We start from the raw sequence: 22446 nt of genomic DNA, 5'->3' as shown, positions 1-22446 counted from the left end.
ATTTGCCAATTAAAAAAGACAACAGAAAACATAGTCAACATAGATCAGGCTAAATGAGACACTAAAACTTAGATCATCTTAAAGAATGGAAGAAAGAAACGAATTTAAATAAATCATTAGAAATTACGATATCGCAAATGTCGTGTTGAAAAAAGCTTTTGCTGTCACATAGGGATCATGACATTAAAGCACAAGAGAAACACTTCATATGCTTATCATACAATGACCGTGATCCACCAATGTGATAAGGAAAAAGATAAGGAAAGAAATCAGTCAAAAAATGCATCAAGTGTGAAATCAAAATATCAATAGGCGTTTGTAAAACAAAAGACCATATCTGAAAACCTACATACAGCTCTGGCCATCTACTTTCAAGAAAGATTAATTCCATCATAAAACCAACAGTTCCAGGCTAGATGGAATTGTGAAATATCAATTGAGCAATGAGTCTGCCCACTAGCTTATTAGTTAGGGCGTTCAGAGGCGTACTGGTTTTGACTGGGACAGAGCGAATTTTCTTCATAGTAGCTTGTGCTGTGTTATGTTCTGGATTTGTGGTGAAAATAATGCTGATAACACAGGGATGGTTTCATTATTGCTGAGCAGTGATTACACAGTATTAAGGCCTTTTCTGCTTCTCACACCACTACACCAGTGAGTAGGCTGGGGGTGCACAAGAATTTGGGAGGGGACACAGCTGGGACTGCTGACTCCAACTGACCAAAGGGATATCCCATACCACCAGGTTTGGGCAACCTGGTGTAGTGGAGGATTTCCCTGCCCATGGCAGGGGGCTTGGAACTAGATGATCTTTGAGGTCCCTTCCAACCCTAACCATTCTATGATTCTGTGATTCTATATGACAACATGCTCAGCAATAAAATCTGGAAGAAGGAAGGGGGCGTGTTCAGAGTGGTGGCCTTTGTCTTCCCAAGTAGCTGTTACACTTGATAGAGCCCTGCTTTCCTGGAGATGGCTGAACACCTGCCTGCCAATGGGAAGTAGGGAATGAATTACTTATTTTGCTTTACTTGCACACTCATCTTTTGCTTTACCTATTAAACTGTCTGTAACTCAACCCATGAGTATCCTCACTTTTACCCTTCCAGTTCTCTCCTCCTTCCCACTGTATGGAGTGAGTGAGCAGCTGTGTGTGGCTGAGATGCCTACCGGGATCAAACACCAACAAGAGGGAAGGAGAGAAAATCTAGGATTTTGTCCTCAGTCACAAGACTGCTTGCACATTTTATTTTGGAAAAAAATGGACCAGGGAAAATCAAAATAAACAAAAAAAAAAAAAAGAAAAAAAAGAATAACCCAGGGATCCTGTGACTTGCTTCACTTTTTAAGATGAATGTTCTGATAACCAGATAAAAAAATCGGGCTCCTGCTTGCCTGCTTTTCCTCTGACTGATGTTGATAGGGCAAGTCCCCTTCTCTAGTCCACTCCCAGTCTATACTCCCTCTACAATACTGTTTGGTCTTTCAAGTAGGACATTCCAGGTTTGAATTGCCTGAGACTTAAGCAGACAAATTAAGCAAGACCTCCAGATTCCTAGAGGGATACTTTATACAACTAAGATAAAACAGTGTTTTATCTAAAAAGAGACATGCAGAAGCAGTAGCTTGTGGACAGGCACATCTTAAACATCCCTCTGTCTCAGCTGGCAATTTCACCACAGCTTAGGCAGCAAGCTGGCACCCAGCTTTCCAAGATGAAATACTTCCTTTACGTATACAGACATCAAAGGAAATTTTGGTCTGAAAGGAGAGTATTTAGTGAATATGAGGTAGTTTTCTCATCACTTTCCTCAACACAGAAGCATGTCACATCACGTATCATTTTAAGCAACACAACAGACACTGAATATCACCATGTGTCTTGTAAGGACGTACTGCATCATACTTTGTGAAAAGAAGTTCCAATTAACCTTAATTCACTTAATTTACTGGATAATTATGATTCAATGATTTGGTATTTGTTGTTTTCTTTTTGCCCATGGGAAAATATTGCAATGTTTAAATTAAGGGAAAGAGGAATCCAAATTCACAGATTCATAATGATGTAATGCCATAGCTAACTGAAGACATTACTAATTTATTAATTCATTAATTTAACAACTATTCCCAGGCACTGAGACTTTCCTGAAAGATCTGAATGCCATCATACTACAGTACCATGGATGACTAATTTCACCTACAAATGCTCAGATTATAATTGAAGTAGATGGCTTGCAGCAAAACTCTTCTAACTCATATACAGAACTATTTTTTATAGTGCGAGCTGAAAGAAATTGCTGACTCTAAATATTAAGGGAAAGGATCTCTAGTCCTAAATTATGATCTGCATTGAGTATGCTCTATGGCTTGGGTAGAAAAAAACACCCCTAAAATTGACCTAACAGTCTACTGTGTGAATTCTCTACATGAAGGAGTTCTTTTAGAGTTCTCATGCAGAGCAGATGTGTCAATTGCTCTGCTGTCCATTGTCCTCCAGATGCTAGAAGAGCTCCTGTAGGTCCCCGACAGGCACAAATCACAATAGCCTTTAGAGCACTCTGTATTATACCAGGTGCTAACAAGCCAGAACTGTATTGGAAAGCAGCATTGCTCTCATTTTCTTCAGTTCCATTAGCATTACAACAATTGAAAGCTGTGGACCAAGAGGGGTTCAAGTGGTTTACCCCAAATAAACACATACTGAGCTAAAAATTTTACTGAAAAATCAATATGAGAGGCCAGCAAATAAACTCAGAAAATTAAGTTCTATATATAAGAAATGTACCCACTTCAGTATGTGTAAACTTAACAGAAAGAAAATAGTGCATATACATGAGTTTTTGTTTTTTTGTTTTTTGTTTTTTTTTTTAAATCTAGCAGATTTTGAGAGATAAATCTAATCTCGACTTCTCACTAAACAGCACCTCAGCTTGAAGAGAAGTTGAGCACCAGGGAAACTCAGCTCTCTCAGGAAGAGTGCTTTTACCATCTAATTGTGGATCTACAGCTGCATTAATACAAACATGGCAAGTTAATAACCATAATTATGTCACCTGTCTTTGGACTGACTTGATTAAATTCGGGTTTTAATTTTCTCTTGTCCAAATCAGGTTGATTTCGTAGCTAGTGGTTAATACCTGAATGAAACAGTGCAGGTGGAAACTTCATTGATTTTACACTAATTCTCTTCTATGAACACTTCCTTTGATTATTCTTGTTCTGGATGCCTCTTTTTGGCATGTGTATGCTAAAAGAATTCAACTTCTAAAGCATAAAACTGTGAAAGTGTAAAACTTTTTCTCTTACAAGGCATGCTAGCAGCTATTAAATGTCAACAGACATTCACAGGCGTTGCAACATATACACTTGCAATGCTGTATATCATAGGAGCACTTCTTGCTCTTCTACCAACACCAACATCCATCACTAGGGCTCCCAGGTACTGCAACAGTGCAGATATGCAAAGATCAGAATTGTTGAATCACACTGAACAGGAGGTAGCTCACTTATTAATGCAAGAAGACACAAGAAAGAAATTAACTCAGACTAAGCTAATTTGCCAACAATTTAAGAAACTTTTTTTTTAGTCTCAGTCTATTCACAATAGATTAATATCCATACATGTATTCTGATATATTTTGTTGTATTAAGAACTTGAAGTTGTTCGGCAAATGTCAGCCTGGATGTTACTCTTGCACAGTGGCCTCCAGTGATAACATCTGTTCACTATTCTTCCTTTTAGCTGGCAAATTCTATTTGGGTAATTTGCTACAAAAGATAGAAACTTTATTCAAAATCAAACCCCCTTAATGTGAGAGGTTCATCCTGTTTGTCTGAAGGTGAACACTTTTAATTCTGTCACTCTGAATTAAACAATGTGCAATAAAAAGATATTTGGAGGGCATGATCAAGGAAACAAAGATAGATAGTACTTGCTCACAATAGTTATAGAAAGCCAGTTTTAGGCTGTAGATTTCAATATTATTAATCATGACTGTCTTTGTTACAAATATCACATTTTGACACTGAAAATAATATAAATATAATAAAAATGGAGAGGATGATTAAGGTATTATATTTTTTATTCCCTTAACGATAAGGTGCTGAGCAGAGCTATGGCAGCAGGAACAGAGGATGGTTATTCCTTTTAAAGAGAATAAACTTTCAAACTTTTTCTTTTTAAACTTTCCTACTTTTTCTTTCCTATGGCCTTAGTCTGAGTGATCAGTGTTAATGTTAGCATATAAATAAATAAGGCAATAATGTCACAGATAGGGATTAGATTTCAAATCCTTGTAAATGTGTCAGTTTCATATAACAGTGTCAGCATCAGGACCTGAAGCTTCAACTCTTACGCTGAGTAAATGGTTAGCAAATATCTACAAAGAATATAGTTACTTCTCATGTTCTGTGTTGCATCACCATTCACAGTTACCGGCTACTAATTGCAGTGACATGCCCTTGTGAAGTTGTACTATGGAGAGCTGTGCTATTACTCCCAGCCTAACCTCCACAAGAACACTGCATCACTGTATCCTCCTACTTTTTACTCAGCAGCTTCGTGTCTTCATACAAAATAAACTGCAAGTGATGCTACTACTGGTCTCTGTTCTTGTGTTTCAGTCCATTAGTGGTTGGTTTTCTGTTCAAATTGCTCAGTCCTAGCAAAATACTGGAGTTAGTCCAGGAGGATGCTTATGTGTCTAAGCAAACTATAAAAAAAAAACAAACCCAAAGAACTCGCTACCGGTTATAGAATCATAAAATGGTTAGGATTGAAAGGGACCTCAAAGATCATCTAGTTCCAACCCCCTGCCATGGGCAGGGAAACCCTCCACTACACCAGGTTGCTCAAAGCCTCATCCAACCTGTCCTTGAACACCTCCAGGGATGGGGCATCCGCAACTTCTCTGGGCAACCTGTTCCAGTGCCTCACCAACCTCAGAGCAAACAACTTCTTCCTTATATCGAATTGAAATCTCCCCTCTTTCAGTTTAAAGCCATTACCCTTTGTCTTATCACTATATACCCTTGTAAAAAGTCCCTCTCCAGCTTTCCTGTAGGCCCCTTTCAGGTACTGGAAGGCTGCAATAAGATCATCCCGGAGCCTTCTCTTCTCTAGACTGAACAGCCCCAACTCTGTCAGCCTGGACATCATAGATATTTACCAGCCGTACAGAAATCTACTTTTTCAGTGGAACTCAATCTGCTACAGTCTTCCTTAAGCTTCTGTGTAATTACTTATAGAAAGAGGTTATCTTCACCTAAATTACACCTTGAAAGACATCATTTTTACGTGCTGCAGCATGGATATTCGCACAGGACAACAGTGTAACATTGCTATTCTGCAAAACATCATCACAAACATCACTAGCTTTATTTTACAATTTTAAGAATTAATCAGAAAATTATATTCTTATTACATAAAACACAGTAGCAAATATTCAATTATCCTTCCTGAAAAATATTTTACAATATTTTTCCAAGGAGTATTCTAATTATCCAAAATGACATTAAAATCAATGTTGCAAGAATGCTAATAATTCAGTGGCAGTTTGCTACTCAATAGAAACATGAAAAGTAAATAATTCACCTAATAATGCTTATTAAACAGAGGAAAGAAAATATTTTAACAAAGCCTGATAGGATACATCTATTCTCTTATGTTAAACCACGTCAGGGAACGTTTCCAGACACTAGAATTTGATCTGTACTCTTAAACTGCTGGAATGATCCCTGACACAATTGGACCTAACTTACCTAGCAATTTTGCAAGCAAGACCTCAGGCAGGGTTTGAGAGTCAGCATGAACCAGGAACTGTTCTCGGTGGGCACGTTGTAGGAATTAGTTTTAGGGAATTTAAGATCACAATACACAGCTGCTCCGCACCACTTGGCCCCAGTGCCAGAGAACAGTTCCAGATATACTGAGGCTTCAACTTCAGAAGTAATTAAACAGCTGGGATTTTTTTCTAACCATATTTGACATAATATTCAAATAATTCTCTCAGAGAAATTCTATGCGGTGCTTGTGTATGGACCTCATGGGCCAACTCTCACCTACTACCTACTCTATCTACTACAGCTCTACTTCTTCAGACTTTAAATGAGAATTGGGAAGCCAACAGGCAAGGCGCAGACTATCTTTTTGTTGCTTGCAGGAGGGTCAGCAGAGTGGTTCTCCCTGAGCTTGGGTGAATGACACTTTGAGGCATTAAAATGGTAAGAAAGAGGAATAAGGATATTATTTCTCCTCTTCCAAAGACACTTTAAATCAAAGACTGTAAAATCGCATCCTTCCCTTTCTTTATTGTGTATAACACTGTAGAATTGTCTAGAAGAGTTAACTGAAAAACTTACTTACATATTTTTAAATTAAAATACCTAATAAATAATGCATATTACTTTTCTTTTTAAACCCATGATTATTTTTTTAAAGTGTGTGTTTTCCTTTTATCAGGCACTTTCACCTTTTTATTTAGTTATTTTGAGGTGGAGAAAAAAAAATCCCAAAAAATTCCATTGTTTGAGTCCCTTAGAAAATAATTGGTGCTTTTCTACCATCTCAAGTCCCAAGCCCTAATACTAAAGCAGCATTGGTACAACGAGAAAATTAGTACCCATATTAGGGTTAGGATATCCTATGGTTAACCCATATTAACCCACATAGGTTAATTCTACCATATCATAGACAGCAGTGTCTTATTCAAAAGGCTAGGGAAACTAGGGCTTGTTTTTTTTCTCCTTTCACCTGTTCTGAACACCCATTAAACTTTAGGGAACAATCAGGTAGATCCTTGCTTTAGTTGCATCCTTTTGTTTCCATTACGTTTTTTAAATGGTTAAGCTGTTTTTTCTAGTGATTGCATGCACAGATAAGAGCCTGATTCAGATCTCTATGAAGCTCTCTGTAGAGAGCACCTCTGAAACTGAATTTTGAAATGAAGCAAAGAGCCTGAAGTCACTCTCAGAAGACTCGAAATTGGATAAGGTTGAGAGCTATGGGAGGGAAAGACCTAATGGAAACATCCTAGATGATAAGGAAATATTTTAGCTGAATCAACTTTCTTAAGTGATTTCATTGTCTATAATATTGTCTGGTTTTACAATTTACTCTATCTGTACAGCATGTACATAATATTGCACAGTAATTGCTCACCCCTCACTGAAAATAATCCAGGTTTAAGGCTGCTGGCGTTTCAGGGAATCATAGAATCATAGAATCATAGAATAGTTAGGGTTGGAAGGGACCTTAAAGATCATCTAGTTCCAACCCCCCCTGCCATGGGCAGAGAAATCCTCCACTACACCAGGTTGCCCAAAGCCTCATCCAACCTGGCCTTGAACACTTCCAGGGATGGGGCATCCACAACTTCTCTGGGAAACCTGTTCCACTGCCTCACCACCCTCAATGTAAAAAATTTCTTCCTTAGATCTAATCTAAATCTGCCCTCTTTCAGTTTAAATCCATTGCCCCTTGTCTTATCACTACATGCCCTTGTAAAATGTCCCTCTCCAGCTTTCCTGTAGGCCCCCTTTAGGTACTGGAAAGCCGCTATAAGATCACCCTGGAGCCTTCTCTTCTCCAGGCTGAACAGCCCCAACTCTCTCAGCCTGTCTTCATAGCAGAGGTGCTCCAGCCCTCTGATCATCTTCGTGGCCCTCCTCTGGACTCGCTCCAGCAGCTCCATGTCCTTCTTATGTTGGGGACTCCAGAGCTGAACACAGTATTCCAGGTGGGGTCTCACGAGAGCAGAGTAGAGGGGCAGAATCACTTCCCTCGACCTGCTGGCCACGCTTCTTTTGATACAGCCCAGGATACGGTTGGCTTTCTGGGCTGCCAGTGCACATTGCTGGCCCATGTTGAGCTTCTCATCCACCAGTACTCCCAAGTCCTTTTCTTCAGGGCTGCTCTCAATCCATTCTCTGCCCAGCCTGTACTTGTGCTTGGGATTGCCCCGACCCACGTACAGGACCTTGCATTTAACTTCATGAGGTTCACATAGGCCCACCTCTCCAGCCTGTCAAGGTCCCTCTGGATGGCATCCCTTCCCTCCAGCGTGTCCACAACACCACACAACTTGGTGTCATCTGCAAACTTGCTGAGGGTGCACTCAATCCCACTGTCCATGTCTCCAACAAAGATGTTAAGTAGCACTGGTCCCCGTACTGACCCCTGAGGAACACCACTCGTCACAAGCCTCCACCTGGACATTGAACCGTTGACCACAACTCTTTGAGTGCGACCATCCAGCTAATTCCTTATCCACCGAGTGGTCCATCCATCAAAACCATGTTTTTCCAGTTTAGAGACAAGGATGTCGTGTGGGACAGTATCAAATGCTTTGGATAAGTCCAGGTAGATGATGTCAGTTGCTCTTCCCCTATCTATCAATGCTGGAACCTCATCATAGAAGGCCACCAAATTAGAATGTCTATAGAGGATTAGCTTCCTCTCCTTAGCATCTTGGTTCATAGATTCATAGATTCATAGATTTCTAGGTTGGAAAAGACCTTAGAGATCATCGAGTCCAACCATCCCTAATCCCCATTAAACCATATCCCTAAGTAGATCATCCACCCTTTTCTTAAACACATCCAGGGATGGGGACTCCACCACCTCCCTGGGCAGCCTATTCCAGTGGCTGACAACCCTTTCAGAGAAGAAATACTTCCTAACATCCAACACGAATCTCCCCTGACTAAGCTTATACCCATTTCCTCTTGTTCTATCACCCATCACTAATGTAAAGAGCCCTTCTCCTACCTCCCCACCATCTTTTCTCAAGTATTTGTAGGCTGTAATCAGGTCTCCCCTCAGCCTCCTCTTCTCCAGGCTAAACAGCCCCAACTCCCTCAGCCGCTCCTCATAAGTTTTATTTTCCAGCCCCTTCACCAGTTTAGTTGTCCTTCTTTGGTGTCACAGGCAGGATGAAATTTCCGTGAAAATTTTATTAGAGTTAAGTTCTTAGGGTGCTATTTTCTGATTTCAGCGAGATAAAAAACATTCATATCAATTTATGCCTTGGTTGACAGAGATGCATTAGTGCTTAAATTCCTCCAACACCAATATGAGTGGGACATCTACATGGTTTTGTGGGAATGGGCCTCAGTTTTCTAAGGACTAGGATACAAAGATTTTCCACATAGAATCTTAGGAACACAAGTTATTACAATCCACAAGAGCCCAGTAGTTCAGGAGGATAAAGGGATAATGACAAGTACAGTTCTCGGGTGCCCAGACTGAACAGTTTTAGACATGGTACACAGAAATTATGGATTCTGTGTGATACTCGAAGTAAAATGTGGCAAGCTTAAGACATTTGAGCAGGGGCATTGTCCCAGGGCCCCAAAAAAACTTTAGAAGAGACAAAATGCACTTGTAGCTGGACTGAAATGCATCACCAGTGATTCTTTACTACTATGCATTCTGGCTGGTGTGAGGAAAGAGGCAGGTGACATATTGTCATGGTTTGATGTGGAGGGGGGGGTGGTTCTGGTGGCAGGAGAGGGGTTTTTGGTCCCTGTGACCTCCCCGGTTTTGGAACCGGGTTACGCTTAGTTCTGGCCACCAGATCAGACTGCCATCCCCCTCGGGGTTGAGCCAATAGGGCGTCTCTGCGAATTGCCCTATTTAAGTCGGGACAAAGGGACCGGAAAAGGTGCTTCGCCCAGGATCGAGCAGAGAAGGGAGGAGGGCACTGCCCCCCGCTCCCTGGCTCCCGGCCGGGCAGCTGCCTGCGTCGGGCCGGCGCCGCCCACGGAGAATGGCGGTGGCGGAGCCAGCTGGGGAACTCGGGGGCACCCCACTCCCGGGGTGCCCACTGGGCTGAGTTCACCTGGAGAGGACTGAGATCTGAGAGAAACAGCCGCATCGACAGCAGGTCAGTGAGGATGGAGCGGGAGGAGGTGTGCCGGAGCCGAGTTTCCCCTGCGGCTGATGGTGAGATAGCAGGCGGCCCCCTGCAACCAGGACGGCCTCGGTGGAGCAGAGACCCACTCGCAGCCCGTGGGGAGAAGATGCCTGAGCCTGAGGATGGTCGTGTCGGGGTGCACGACACGGCAGAGAGGCATCTGGAGTCTGCGTGACGACCCACGCCGGAGCGAGTGGCTACAGCTCCCTAAGTACCCGAGACTGTGGTAAAGCCCACACCGGAGCAATCTGTGGGGAAGGATTGTTTCCAGTGGGCTGGACTCACGCTGGAGAAGTTTGTGGATTTTTCCTCGTGGGTAGGGGATCCATTGGAGCAGGGGAAAAGGGTGTAAGGACTCCTTCTCCTTTAAGAAAGAAGCAGCAGTAACAGCACGGAATGAACTGACCTGCACTCCCCCAGTCCCTGCCCCCTGTGCTGCTGGGGGGAGGAGGTAGAGCCGGGAGTAAAAGGAAGGGCGGGGGGAAGGTGTCGGTTTTAAGATCTGGTTTTGTTTCTTTCTGTCCTCTCAAGTAATCAGTTTTTGTTTCCCTTTGTCCTTCTAAGTAATCATTAATAAACTGTTTTGCTTTGAGAAAAGCTCTGCCTGTTTTGCCCAGGACCATGTTTGGTGGGTGCTCCCTCTGTTCTTGTCTCAACCCTCAGTCCCTTTGTTTTTTTTTCTCTCCTCTCTACTTTACTGGAGAGGGAGAGACTGTGTGAGTTTTAGTTGCTGGATCAGTCTATGGGTCAGGAGCAGAGAGACACATTATGTGCCTTACATGCTCCAGCTAGATCGCACCCGTTCTCTGGCCTGATCACACACGTTTCAACCGAGAACACTGTGGAACATAACTTCCTCTTTAGATGCACGGGAAACCATCCTAACTGGTGGGCTGACATCAGCAACAAACAGCCTTCTTGCTTAGAAGGCAGCAGCCAGCAGCTCAAGAGCTGACCAAATTCCCCTTGAAGTAAGTGCAACTCTTTCCACTTACTTCATTGAGTTTTGGATCCGTATCAGTCAACAGAAGTGCTGAGTGAGTCAAATCTGTGTACTGCTTGTGTGCCTGAAGAGTATGTTAGCATTTGCACTGCAGTGAACATGGATGATTATCGGAAGGAGTCCACAGTGTAGGTCAGATTGTACGGTTTTGTCAGAGCTTTGTAGTGAGGTTTCCTTATAGTTCTACACATTGAACCCTATAAAACTATGCAACTGGCTCTGTAATTTCACAAATACTATACTCTCACAAAAAAAAAAAAAAAAGAACAACTAGTATGAAAATGAAAAATAGATTGTGTTTCTACGATTTTGTTTTTATCATTGAGTAGCAAGATGGCTTTGTAATGAAGAACACTTGCAAATTGTAAAGTCTCATACAGCCTTCTTGTACCTCCTTTATCTACAGGTTACTGCTTCACTAATCAAATGATTTCATTTAAAAATATCCATTTTCTGTGTTCCACACTGTATGTGCTAGTAGGTCACTGACCTACCTCTGTGTTATTGAATTTCAGCATAATGCTTCATTTACCTCAGACAACCCACACACATACTCAGAACATTAGCTCATACTCTCTTTGTAGCACTACCCTTTGTTCATCAAGCTTTTACCAGGAAGCAAACTGATCCTACAAACTTTAATTTATCATTTTCTTATGGTTCCTGGTGAGATAGAGTCCTTTGAGCTGATAACAATAGTTGAAGGTAACTATCTGAGGAGATGGAACTTCCTAGCTAGAATAAAAACGCGTGAGTGGGCAACGAAGATGTGTCAATATTTTGTTATTTAGAAGCTTTCTTTCTCACACATTTTACACAATTCCCCCAAGTCCACAGTTAAAGATGTAATGAACTTAAGACCACCATATGTTCACTTTAATTGGAATTTTTGTAGAGATAACATTTCAGCTCACTCTTTCTAAAGCCTAAGCTTTCTGTCCTTATTAACTCTCTTCATAATAGAAGTGAGGGTTAGAATTCTGGCCTTTCTGAAGTGATTAAAAATCAGAAGGGCCAAATTTCATATCCCCAGATTTGCACTGAGTGATATCACAAAAACATGATTTGAGAGGAGAAAGATTATATAAAGTGGGCATGACTAACCATGAAAAATTTGTAATGAACAATAAAGCGTTCATAAATACCAATTTATACATATATCCTAAAATTATGCTGGTATATTACATGTAACTCATTTCTAAAATTTGCTTAAAAATTGCAATAAAATGTCAATTTAATTAAATAATATTGAATTTGTCAGTCTCTAAGCTCTTTCCAATTGGTCCCTTTTTCTCTTTCAATGTATAAAGTGCATATGAGATCTTAAGACATTTGCCTGCAGTTGTCTTAATAATAGAACAATATGCTTCCACACTAGCTCAAGCCCTATCTGTCATTGCTGTGAATGCTGGTTCGTTGTCTTAAAGGAAGGTATATACAGAAGATAAATTGGAGATAGTATAATCTTTCTCTTCATCGGCAAGGAAAAGCTCTTCCAATGATGATCTACTGGACTCAGAGGATCTACTTATGCCTTGAAACACAGCTATCAGGAAAGACACAATGCACCAGGCATTGATCCCATTAAAGTAAGTAGAAGTTTGTCATTGAACAGCTGTCCCATGGGTGTTGTATTTGAAGGAAAAGTGTACAATGGCAGGTGAGAGAACAAGAGTAAGCAAGAGCCTACAAAACTTAATGAACACAGTGCATGCATATAAAATAAACTGTGAAAAAATACTTGAATTTCATAGTATTTATTATTCTTCCAAAAAGTGATTTTTCTGTTTTAATAGAGAAGAGAGAAAACCATCATCTTGCCTCTAGTTCTCTGATTTTCCCCTCACATACTGGAGGCAAAATGTAATGCTACAAAATTAACTATGAATAAATTCACAAAATGCTAGAAATTACTTTCTAACATTAGGACATTTTTTTAAAAAAAGGTTTTGATTAATTAGCAGCTTTATATTTTGAAGTGAATTATATCTTAAATAAAATCAGCTATGATATCCAAGGGAAAACATATTTGCATTTCTACTTGTATTTGTCTTTTTGATATTAGTATTTACTTTGTGCACTGGTTTATAATTGATTAAAATACATATTTATTCTTTTGGGATCTGAAAACCCCAGGAACATAATTATCCACTACAGCTAGATAGCCTGCAACCCCCTATGAACAGAATGATCTTTTAAAAAGGATAAAAATCTTATATTTAAGTTTCAACTTCCATTAGAACATGTCATTATTGAGGTTATGATTTTAAATTCATGCAGATCTAGACAGTTTAATGAGATTGGTGCATTTATTATAACTTGTTCATTGGTGTAACAGGAAGGTTATACACACTTCAGGAAATTGCTTTTCCAGTATTTGGTGGGTTTACTTTTACTACAGTGCCGTTACTAATCTGAATAGCATTTTAGACTCTCACATCACCCTCTTGTTATATCTTCCTCATGGAACATGCTTACTATGTTAAAAAGAGTTAAAAGGAAATGTTTTCTTCAGGAGAAACTGAATGCTTTAGAATATGTCTGTGGCCATAGATGTTCACCAAAAATCAGTGTCTGAATACTTAGCCTAACTTTAATACACTGAAATGATTTTACTGAAATGCCTAAAGAAGATGTCTTAATCATCTTCTGTTCGATTTTCCCTTTCACATACATATTTTTCAAGCTCTGTTCTTGAGAAACAGGCTTTCTACAGCTCTAATATGATTGAAAGCAGTCCTTTTGAATTCAGTTGAAGCCTTTCTACTAAAATCAGGTCTGTTGTTTACTGTTGTTTCTCTACAACTATGTAACAATAAAGAGTTTATGGAATTTCAAGAACAATGCAGTGCAGAAAATATTCAGGGAACATAAGGAGAAATACAGTCTTAAAGATCTAGGCAGGGAAAAATGACAGTATATAGCCAAGTAGCTATGCTGTGCTTTGTTTCTGTGCTATGCTCTGTCTATGCAAGCACATTTCTCTTTAGCTCACCAAAAAGTCTGACAAGCGTATTGGAGAGTATAGCCAGTTTGTGCACTCCCCAGCCCCTTTCTACTTGGATAGACAAATACCAGTTTTAGAAGTCTTATGGAAAGCCCATTCTGCACTGATAATCATTACATTAATAGCTGTCAGAGGACATTAAAGAAATCAGGAAGACTACTTGGGGAAGTGTATGTCTTAAAGACAGTATTACACTTTTACTGATATGAAATAAACAATTTATTAATAACAGAAATGTTAGGCTTGAGTTAATAGATATAAATACATAAGGATTTTTTTTAATAATCATCTATTTCTTTACAGGAGAGATGATTATAAAAGTTTAAAAGTGTATAAATGTCAATAACTCAGCAAAAGTATCAAAATCTTTTAAAAATGCGCAGCACTATCATGCCATGAGAGGAATTTGGACAATAAACTGACTTTAAGAAATAGCCTGTTTACTAATAGCCTGTAAGATCTGAGACTATATGCTCTAATACACATGAAAAATAATTCACATCTTAGGTATGTTTCTAACGATATGAACCTCTCCATTAGCCTAAAAAACAGTCCTGAATGCAAGAATCGACAGGAAGAATAGTAGTGGTGGTTCTTAGTCGTTCTGAAGAGCAATATTGAAACATCGTGCTCTGAAATTATAGAAAGTCATCAGAAATTCTAGTCTCATATCCTGCCTTCAGCAAGTTAATTTCATGTAGCACAGACTGTGTAGCTGTATGTTTCTTGTAACATGCTGTATCATTTAGCTGCTGTCTGTCTCTCAGTCACAGAAATCGCTGTCTGGTCATTTTGTAAACAGCCCTTTCCAGACACCATCCTGAAAAAAATGCTCACATACCTACTTATTGTATGTACTCCACTCTACTGCGGTCTGTACTAAGGTGTAGCCTTTAGGCTTGGTAATTTAATTTCACTTACTACCATATCCAATACCATATAATTCTTTAAATCAGTCAGCAATGCTGATTTACACTACCTGACTCCTGGCCAGAGGTGCACATTGTAACATGGCTTCAGTCACAAACCTATTTAGGGTATTCCACACTGCAGGCACAGTAGTGACACACAGACATAAACCAGGACAGCTTTAAATTAGCCAGCAGGGAAGTGCTGATAACATAAGGCCTTAGGCTTATTTTATCTTTTTCTCCCTTAGCCCTTGAAAGTATCTATTAAGTAGGGAGTCAGTAGAATGTAACACAGTAAAGATCTCCCACCTGAGCTGCATTATACGCATCTTAACAACATCCTTTCCTCTCTAAGGTGTTATGATGATCCCATTCTCGCATATAGATAATAACATGGACTACAGCCACCTATTTCAGTAATTCCCTTCTTAAAGTGATAATTAGAAATAGTAGATCTGGGTATTTTTACTCCTCAGAAAAGCCTTTCTGAATATTATTGACATGAAATGGCAAATCAAATCTTCCAAAGTCATCTACTTAACCACTTTGTTTAGCTCACAGCATTCTCTTTCGCACAGTGAATTTGTACTTTTTTATAATGCTAATACGACAATAAAATGTTCTTCAAATGTATGCCTGACTGTTTTGAGATGGAGAAAACCTAAGTTTAAAATCTCTCACCAGTCTCAATGTCAGTCACTCTACTGAGAGGTCACACAGGACTTGTAACACCTGCCCCAGCAGGGCAGAATTCTCATTATCAATCAGTTGCCAATGTGCGTGCGGGGAGGATAACATTCCCTTCCTCTTTCATTTGTTATTTATCTTCTTCATTTAGATTACTAACATGTAAGGGTGAGACTGTCTCTCTGTTCGTATACTATAGTGGAGTGGGATTCTTCTTTGGACAAGAGGCCTTGCAGAGCGATCTAGATAAATAGGAACATGGGGCAATCATCAGTGGCAGGAATTTTAACAAGAACAAATGCCAGATTCTTCATCTAGGAGGGAATGACGCCAGGCACAAGTATAAATTGGGAGAGAAGTGGCTGGAGAGCAGCCCTGCAGACAGGAATCTAGGGATGCTGGTCGACAGCAGGCTCAATGTGAGCCAGCAGTGTGCCCTGGCAGCCAAGGGGGCAAACCCCATCCTGGGGTGCATCAAACACGGCACAACCAGCCGTCAAAAGGAGTGATTATCCCGCTGTATTCAGTGTTGGTGCAGAATCACCTTGGGCACTGTGTGCAGTTCTGGGCCTCACAATTTAAGAAGAATGTGAAGGTCCTTGAATGCATCCAGAGGAGGGCAACAAAGCTGGTGACAGGGCTGGAAAGAATGTACTGTCAGGAGTGACTGAGGACTTCTGGTTGTCTAGTTTGGAGAAAATGAATCTGAGGGGTGACTTCATTGCTTTACAGCTTCCTGAGGAGGGGAAGTGGAGAGGGAGGTGCTGATCTCTTCTACCTGGTATCCAGTGACAGGACACGTGGGAATGGTTCAAAGCTGCACCAGGGGAGATTTAGAATGGATGTTAGGAAGCATTTGTTTACTGAGGGGGTGGTCAAACACTGGAACAGGCTTCCTAGAGAGGTGGTTGATGCCCCAAGCCAGTCAGTGTTTAAGAGGCATTTGGACAATGCCCTTAATAATGTGCTTTAACATTTGGTCAGTCCTGAAATGGTCAGGCAGTTGGACTAGATGATCATTGTAGGTCCCTTCCAACTGAAATAGCCTAGCCTAGTCTAGTCTAGTCTATCCTATCCTATTTTATTATTTCTTAATTTTTCTGCCTAACGTATAAGCATCTATCCTAAGCTCACCACCTTCAGCTCATCCTAAGGTTCAGTTTGAAGACATGTGGAGGGAATTAACTTTGAAGACTGCTGTGTCTCTCCACTGGTCTATGGGGTTGAGGGAAGATATCTATACCTATAGCTAGCCTTAGATTAGATGACAAGCATTAAGAAAGCAGAATGTTATTGTCAGTAATCAGGCTGGCTGAAACTTTTAGATTCCTCTGTAATGACAATGATATTTATAATTTCTGATTTAGGATCATTCTATCGTATATGGCAGTTCAGCATCATAAGGGTGGGTTTTTTAAATGTCTTGTGGTTATCTTGAGTTTTTCTTAAGCTTTTGCCTATGTTTTTATCTTTCTAATCTATCCAAATCTTTTTTTTTTGCCCTGCCTCTCTTGGTATGTCTATGTTCTTAAAGTAATCTGAATGATTCCTTATAAACAGAAGTACCTTGCACAGTAATTGCCATTACTTTATAACTTTTGCCAGCTGCACACCTCTGTCTCAACAGGCAATTAGATCAAAGGAGTTCAGCAAACTTTCATGTTTATATATATGTTACAACCATTACTTTTTCTGTCAGAAGAAACCCAGCAACTATTGCTAGTAGTTTCCCTTTTCTGTTTTGACACGCAAATACAGAAACTGTTGCAGAACTTTGAAAGAGGAAATTCAGCTGTGCCTCTGTTCGACTGCTCCATAGAATTCAAACCTGTGGAGTTAAGGTAGCTCAGATATCTATCTCTGATTGCAGTAAAAAAAAAAGGCTTGTTGGATGTAATTTTTAATATAAAGCATTTGTAGTTTCTTCCTGTTCTGTCCATATGTTTATGCAATATGCTTCTCAAAATTATTATGGAAGTTCCAGTCATTAATCTGTAGATAATGTAAAGTAGTATTAAATGCCTAAGTGTCTCTGAAGTGAACTGGTCTTTTCGTAGGAAATTGAAAAAATTAAGGGGAATGGAAGGATTGACTTTTGAGCTGTGTGTGGTTTGGGGGCACTTTATTGTTGTTGTGTGGGTTTTTTTTGCCTGTGTTTTCATTTCATGGCAATTCACGGTTTGAACATGTGCTTTCAGACCTCAGTAGAGCGCCTTTGCCATGTCGTTTTATCTGTTCTGATCTTTCTCTGCTTTGTATTCCTCCCTAACAATTTCAGATGATCTACCCAAAAAGGCATTTGAGGAACGTGAGGAATACTGCAATTTCTGTGAGACAGAAGAATCATGCCCACCTATCTCTCATTAAGCTTTGATCCTGCATATCAAATGTGTGGGCTGCACATGATACCTGTCCCGTTGTAACTCATTACAGGATCAGAATGGAAATACAGACAGAAAAGAACTGCCTGAGACCTGGCAGTCAGTAAAAGAACACAAGTATTTTCCATAGAAGCCAGCTGAAATATATTCTGCTTGATAAAATCAGAGAGCTGTCCATTCATTTGGACATTAAATAGGACAGAAAATGGGGTGCATGTAATTTTTTATTACAGGGCTAGAAGCAAAATAATGATAATTACCTACTCCAGAAAATGAATTACATTTCAAAGAGAAGTAATTTCATTATTTTAGGACCTTCTGTGGCTATCTTTATATTAAAATATAAAATATTATGTACTATAAATGTCAAATTCCATAAGAAATCACTTTAGTAAATGCAGAACTTAGGTTTGCTGAAGTTAATTAAATCAAAGTAATCTAAAAATGCCTGTGGAAAAGAGCTTGAGATCTGACATCCTTCTCTGAAAATATGCAAAAATATTTTTTATTGCCCTGGTGGATGCATTTTCAGAATCTATTTATTTGTTATAACATATGATGCAGATTGCACATCTTTCAAACTTTACTAGAGAAAGGAGCAAATCAGTCATTCTTACTTACATCTTGCATTGCACAGCACCTAGAAATCAAGTCACCTTCCAAAATGTCTTGACTTTACTGCTATATGAAGATAGAAGGAAAAAGATAACCTGTAACTCAGGAGTGACCTAACAGTAAAACAAAAGAATGCAGACTGGAAGCTTCCAGACAGTTGAAGGCAAGTAAGTAAATAAGAGATGATAACACTCAGTAGAAACAGACATTTCAACATACTGGCAATAACCTGTCACATCAGAGAATAAATATCTGAAAGTTTTGGGCTTCTTGCACACCAACCTGTCTCTAAAACAGACGTCAAAGTGTTGTTATGGTGCTAATCTGCATGATAAAGTATTCATTGTCATTAACAGATCAAGATTCTGTCATTCATATTCATAGCGACCATGCTTATAGAGCAGTTCCACTGAGTTCATTTTCAAGTCTAACAAAAGCAAAACAGAAAAGTCCACCTGAAATGCAAAGAATAGCTTGTTTTCAGTAACAGTGCCTAAGCAGTGAAATCTGTTTCAGTATTAATAGGCTTGGAAATTTACAGAATAAGGAGGAAGTTATTTAAAAGATCTTGTTAAGGAGCACACGATACTGAGTAAGAAAGGAATCCATCTTTTCAGCGAGAGTCAGTCCTATACAGTGCTTTTGTTCAACACAGAGATGTGAAATACAGGACTGCTAATCAGGACATGATAATACTGAAAAAGACTGCAAGAGAAGAAAATGGTGATGGGCTATATTTTAGTAAATCTTACCTGGGAGAAGAGTAAAGAGGTGGAAGTTACATTTGCAGGACAAAAAAAAAAAAAAAGAAAGAAAGAAAGAAGAAGGGAAAAATAAGATCTGCAGAAAATAGGTAATACTCAGAACAGATACATAACAGCACCCTATTAGATGAAAATCAAGAATAAAGATTATGATAAACTGCACAATAGAGATGACACTTCAGAAAGTGTCAAGATCAATTGGCATGCTAATCAGGAAATGGATTAATAAAACAATTAATTATGCACTTACATTAGAAGTCAATAAATAACGCAATCAGCTTTTAAGACAAAAAAAAGATCAATTCAGCAAGGAAAAATCTAAAGAGTTTGGAACTCATCATTCAGACTTCTCAGGGTTCCCCATGCCATGGTGCTTAGTACCGAGGCATGAAAAGCACTTGAACTATGTCTTCATAGCTAAGTGAATTCCTCTCCCTGAAGCTTGCCTCTTCTGGGTTCTGGTCTTTAGGGTACAAAAGTCTACTATTTATGGAGTTTTGAACCAGAAGAGGATTTTGAGAGTGGGGCCATAATGGTAAATGGTACATAGAGTGGTTAATTATGTCTCCTTTCTAAATAATCAGTATTATTTAGAAGACATAATCAGCCACTCCTTACTGAATAATATTAATGAATGACCATGGGAAAAAATTACTAGACTATCCTCTTTATCCAGGAAGCTAAATATTACTAGTGGGAAGAACAAGATCAAGGTAGAAATGGAGCAGTGTGCCCTTCAGCCAAAAGAAGATCAACTACATCCTGGTTTGCCTTAGCAAGAGAGCAACCAGCTGTTTGAGGCAAGTGATTATTCCCCATTTTGTTATCTGCAGCTACCTTATGGGAGAGTGTAGAAGATATGGAGTCAAATTCTTCTCAGAGGTACACAACAAGATGAGAGGCAATGGATATAACTTCCACTGTGAGAAACTCCATCAGATTTTTAGGAAGAAAATTGTCAGTATGAAGGTAGTCCAAAATCAGAACAGGCCAACCTTGGAGATAATCAAAACTCAACTGGACAAGAATCCATGAACAAGATCTAAACAATTTGGAACTTTCTTGAGTGGGGATTTCGACAGGAAGATTTCAAGAGGTCAGTTCCAATCTAAATTATGTTGAGTCCGTGAGATCTGGCCTTGTTTTCTTTTTATCCTTTTAAGTAACTGGTTTTGCTTGTCTTTATTCTTTTAAGTAGCTGTTAATAAATTGTTTTGCTTTCAGAAAGCCGAGTCACTTTTGCCCGGGAACATAGTTGGTGGGTGCTCCCTCTGTTCTTGTCTCGACCCTCAGTCCTTTTATTATATTTTTCTCCTCTCCACTTTACTGGAGTGGGAGACCGGCTGCGTGGAGTTTAGTTGCCGGATCGGCCTAAAACCACAACAACATGGAAGGTAGAATTGAGAGAAGAAATCTTGTAGCATCTTTCTTTTTAAAATCATGTAATCAGATGGGAGAAGAATCTGAGTAATCCAAGAAAGTATGTGGGAAGACATTGAAAAACATTTAAATTCAATGAATCTGCAAATAGCTTGAAGAAAAATGTGCTATGTAAAACAGACGACCTGGTGTTGTCAAAACCTTATCCTGTATATAAGTCTGTTTTCTTCCTTGGACTAAGATGACTGCCATTGTAGATAAAGCGAAAAGCTGTAGATATAACAAATTTACAACTTTGATGACTGCTGTGCAATGGTTTCATTAGAAAACTAAGAAATTTGATTTAGATGTAGTAGGTGTACATCTGAAAACTACAGTCGAAGAACCCTTTTTACTTATTCATCACTAAACTGTGAGTTCACTGAACAAGGCATCCCATAGAGGTCTGTATTTGTCCCATTGGCATTTTCATTAATGACTTTCATCATGAAAGAGTAAGAGGGCTGTAAAATCTGCAGGGGCAGAGTGCGAGCAATCCGGAAAATACAACCAAAATTGAGAATTATCTTAATAAGCTGGGGAGATGATTTGAATCCAGTCAGATGAAATTCAGTAAAAGGTAAATGTAAGAAGAACTACACTAATATGTCATTCACAAATACAGATGAAGGATGCACAAAAAGGGACCAAAAATATGTATATATATATATTAGCATTGGTGAGGCCTTGGCTGAAATTACAAAGTTTATAATACAAATGTTAGGAATGATAATAGTAATCTGGAAAAAATCCACAGGAAATAAGAAAGAATGCTAAAAGATTAGAAACTATGGAATGCCTGCAAAGAAAGATTAAAGATGTTGGGTTTCTTTAGTCTTAGAAAAAAGACAGTTGAGTGTACATATGATAAACAGTACACCATGTAAAATGTCATTAGACACTTTTTATCCATTGACAATGCTGAAAAAACAAGGAGTTGTTAAACTAATCTAAAGAAAACTTAGTTTGGACATTAAAGAAAGATGTCAAAATGCTGCAATGCTGAAATACAGAGACAGACTTTGTAGGAATGTTATAGATTTTTCTTCTTTTCTGGTTTTAAAAATAAACTGGATGTCTCAGTATTTAACTATGAAAACTTGATCCTACCTCTGTACTGAGAACAAACTACACCAACAGCAGTTCACCTGAAGCCTCAGACCTGGGTAGGGTTTGTGACTTTGGTTCACAAGGTCCTCATCTGCAGGGCAGTACATGTTATGCAGTGGTAGGAAGTGTGTTTGTACAGAGCCTCACGAGTGACCACAGGAGTTTTGTTTAGTCGCGGGCAAAAAAAATGTTCTTCAGTCCTTAAGGTTTCTTTACTGTCCTATTTTTCCCTATCTCTAAATTCTGCAAAGTGTGACTAGAGCTACAAATAGATGGTCTTTAGTTATTTTTTTTTTTTAAATTCCAGTGAGTTTGGTGGGGTAAAACTCAAGGAAGCAAGGAAATAATTTAGGACGAAATTACGTAGATTACATAGTTAAGAAATGAATGAAGACTATTTTTAATAGAAGAAAATTAGACCAGCAGGTAAAGTGACTCAAAATTAGTCCAGCAATTAATCTGATCAGTAGACAAGCCATTGAAGAATGGATTAATTAAACTAACAGAAAAATAATTAAGTTATGAAATGAGTCAGATAGGAATTATTAATGAATTAATTAAGTACTCAGTTCTGTGACTTGTGTAGGAGAGAGCGAGGGTGATCTTCTGTGAAAAGGATATATAGTTACCAGACA

The sequence above is a fragment of the Tauraco erythrolophus genome, chromosome 3, assembly GCF_009769465.1.
Source record: "Tauraco erythrolophus isolate bTauEry1 chromosome 3, bTauEry1.pri, whole genome shotgun sequence".
Classification (NCBI taxonomy): Eukaryota; Metazoa; Chordata; class Aves; order Musophagiformes; family Musophagidae; genus Tauraco; species Tauraco erythrolophus.
The sequence above is the reverse complement of the archived record's forward strand: the minus strand, read 5'-3'. Positions refer to the sequence as shown.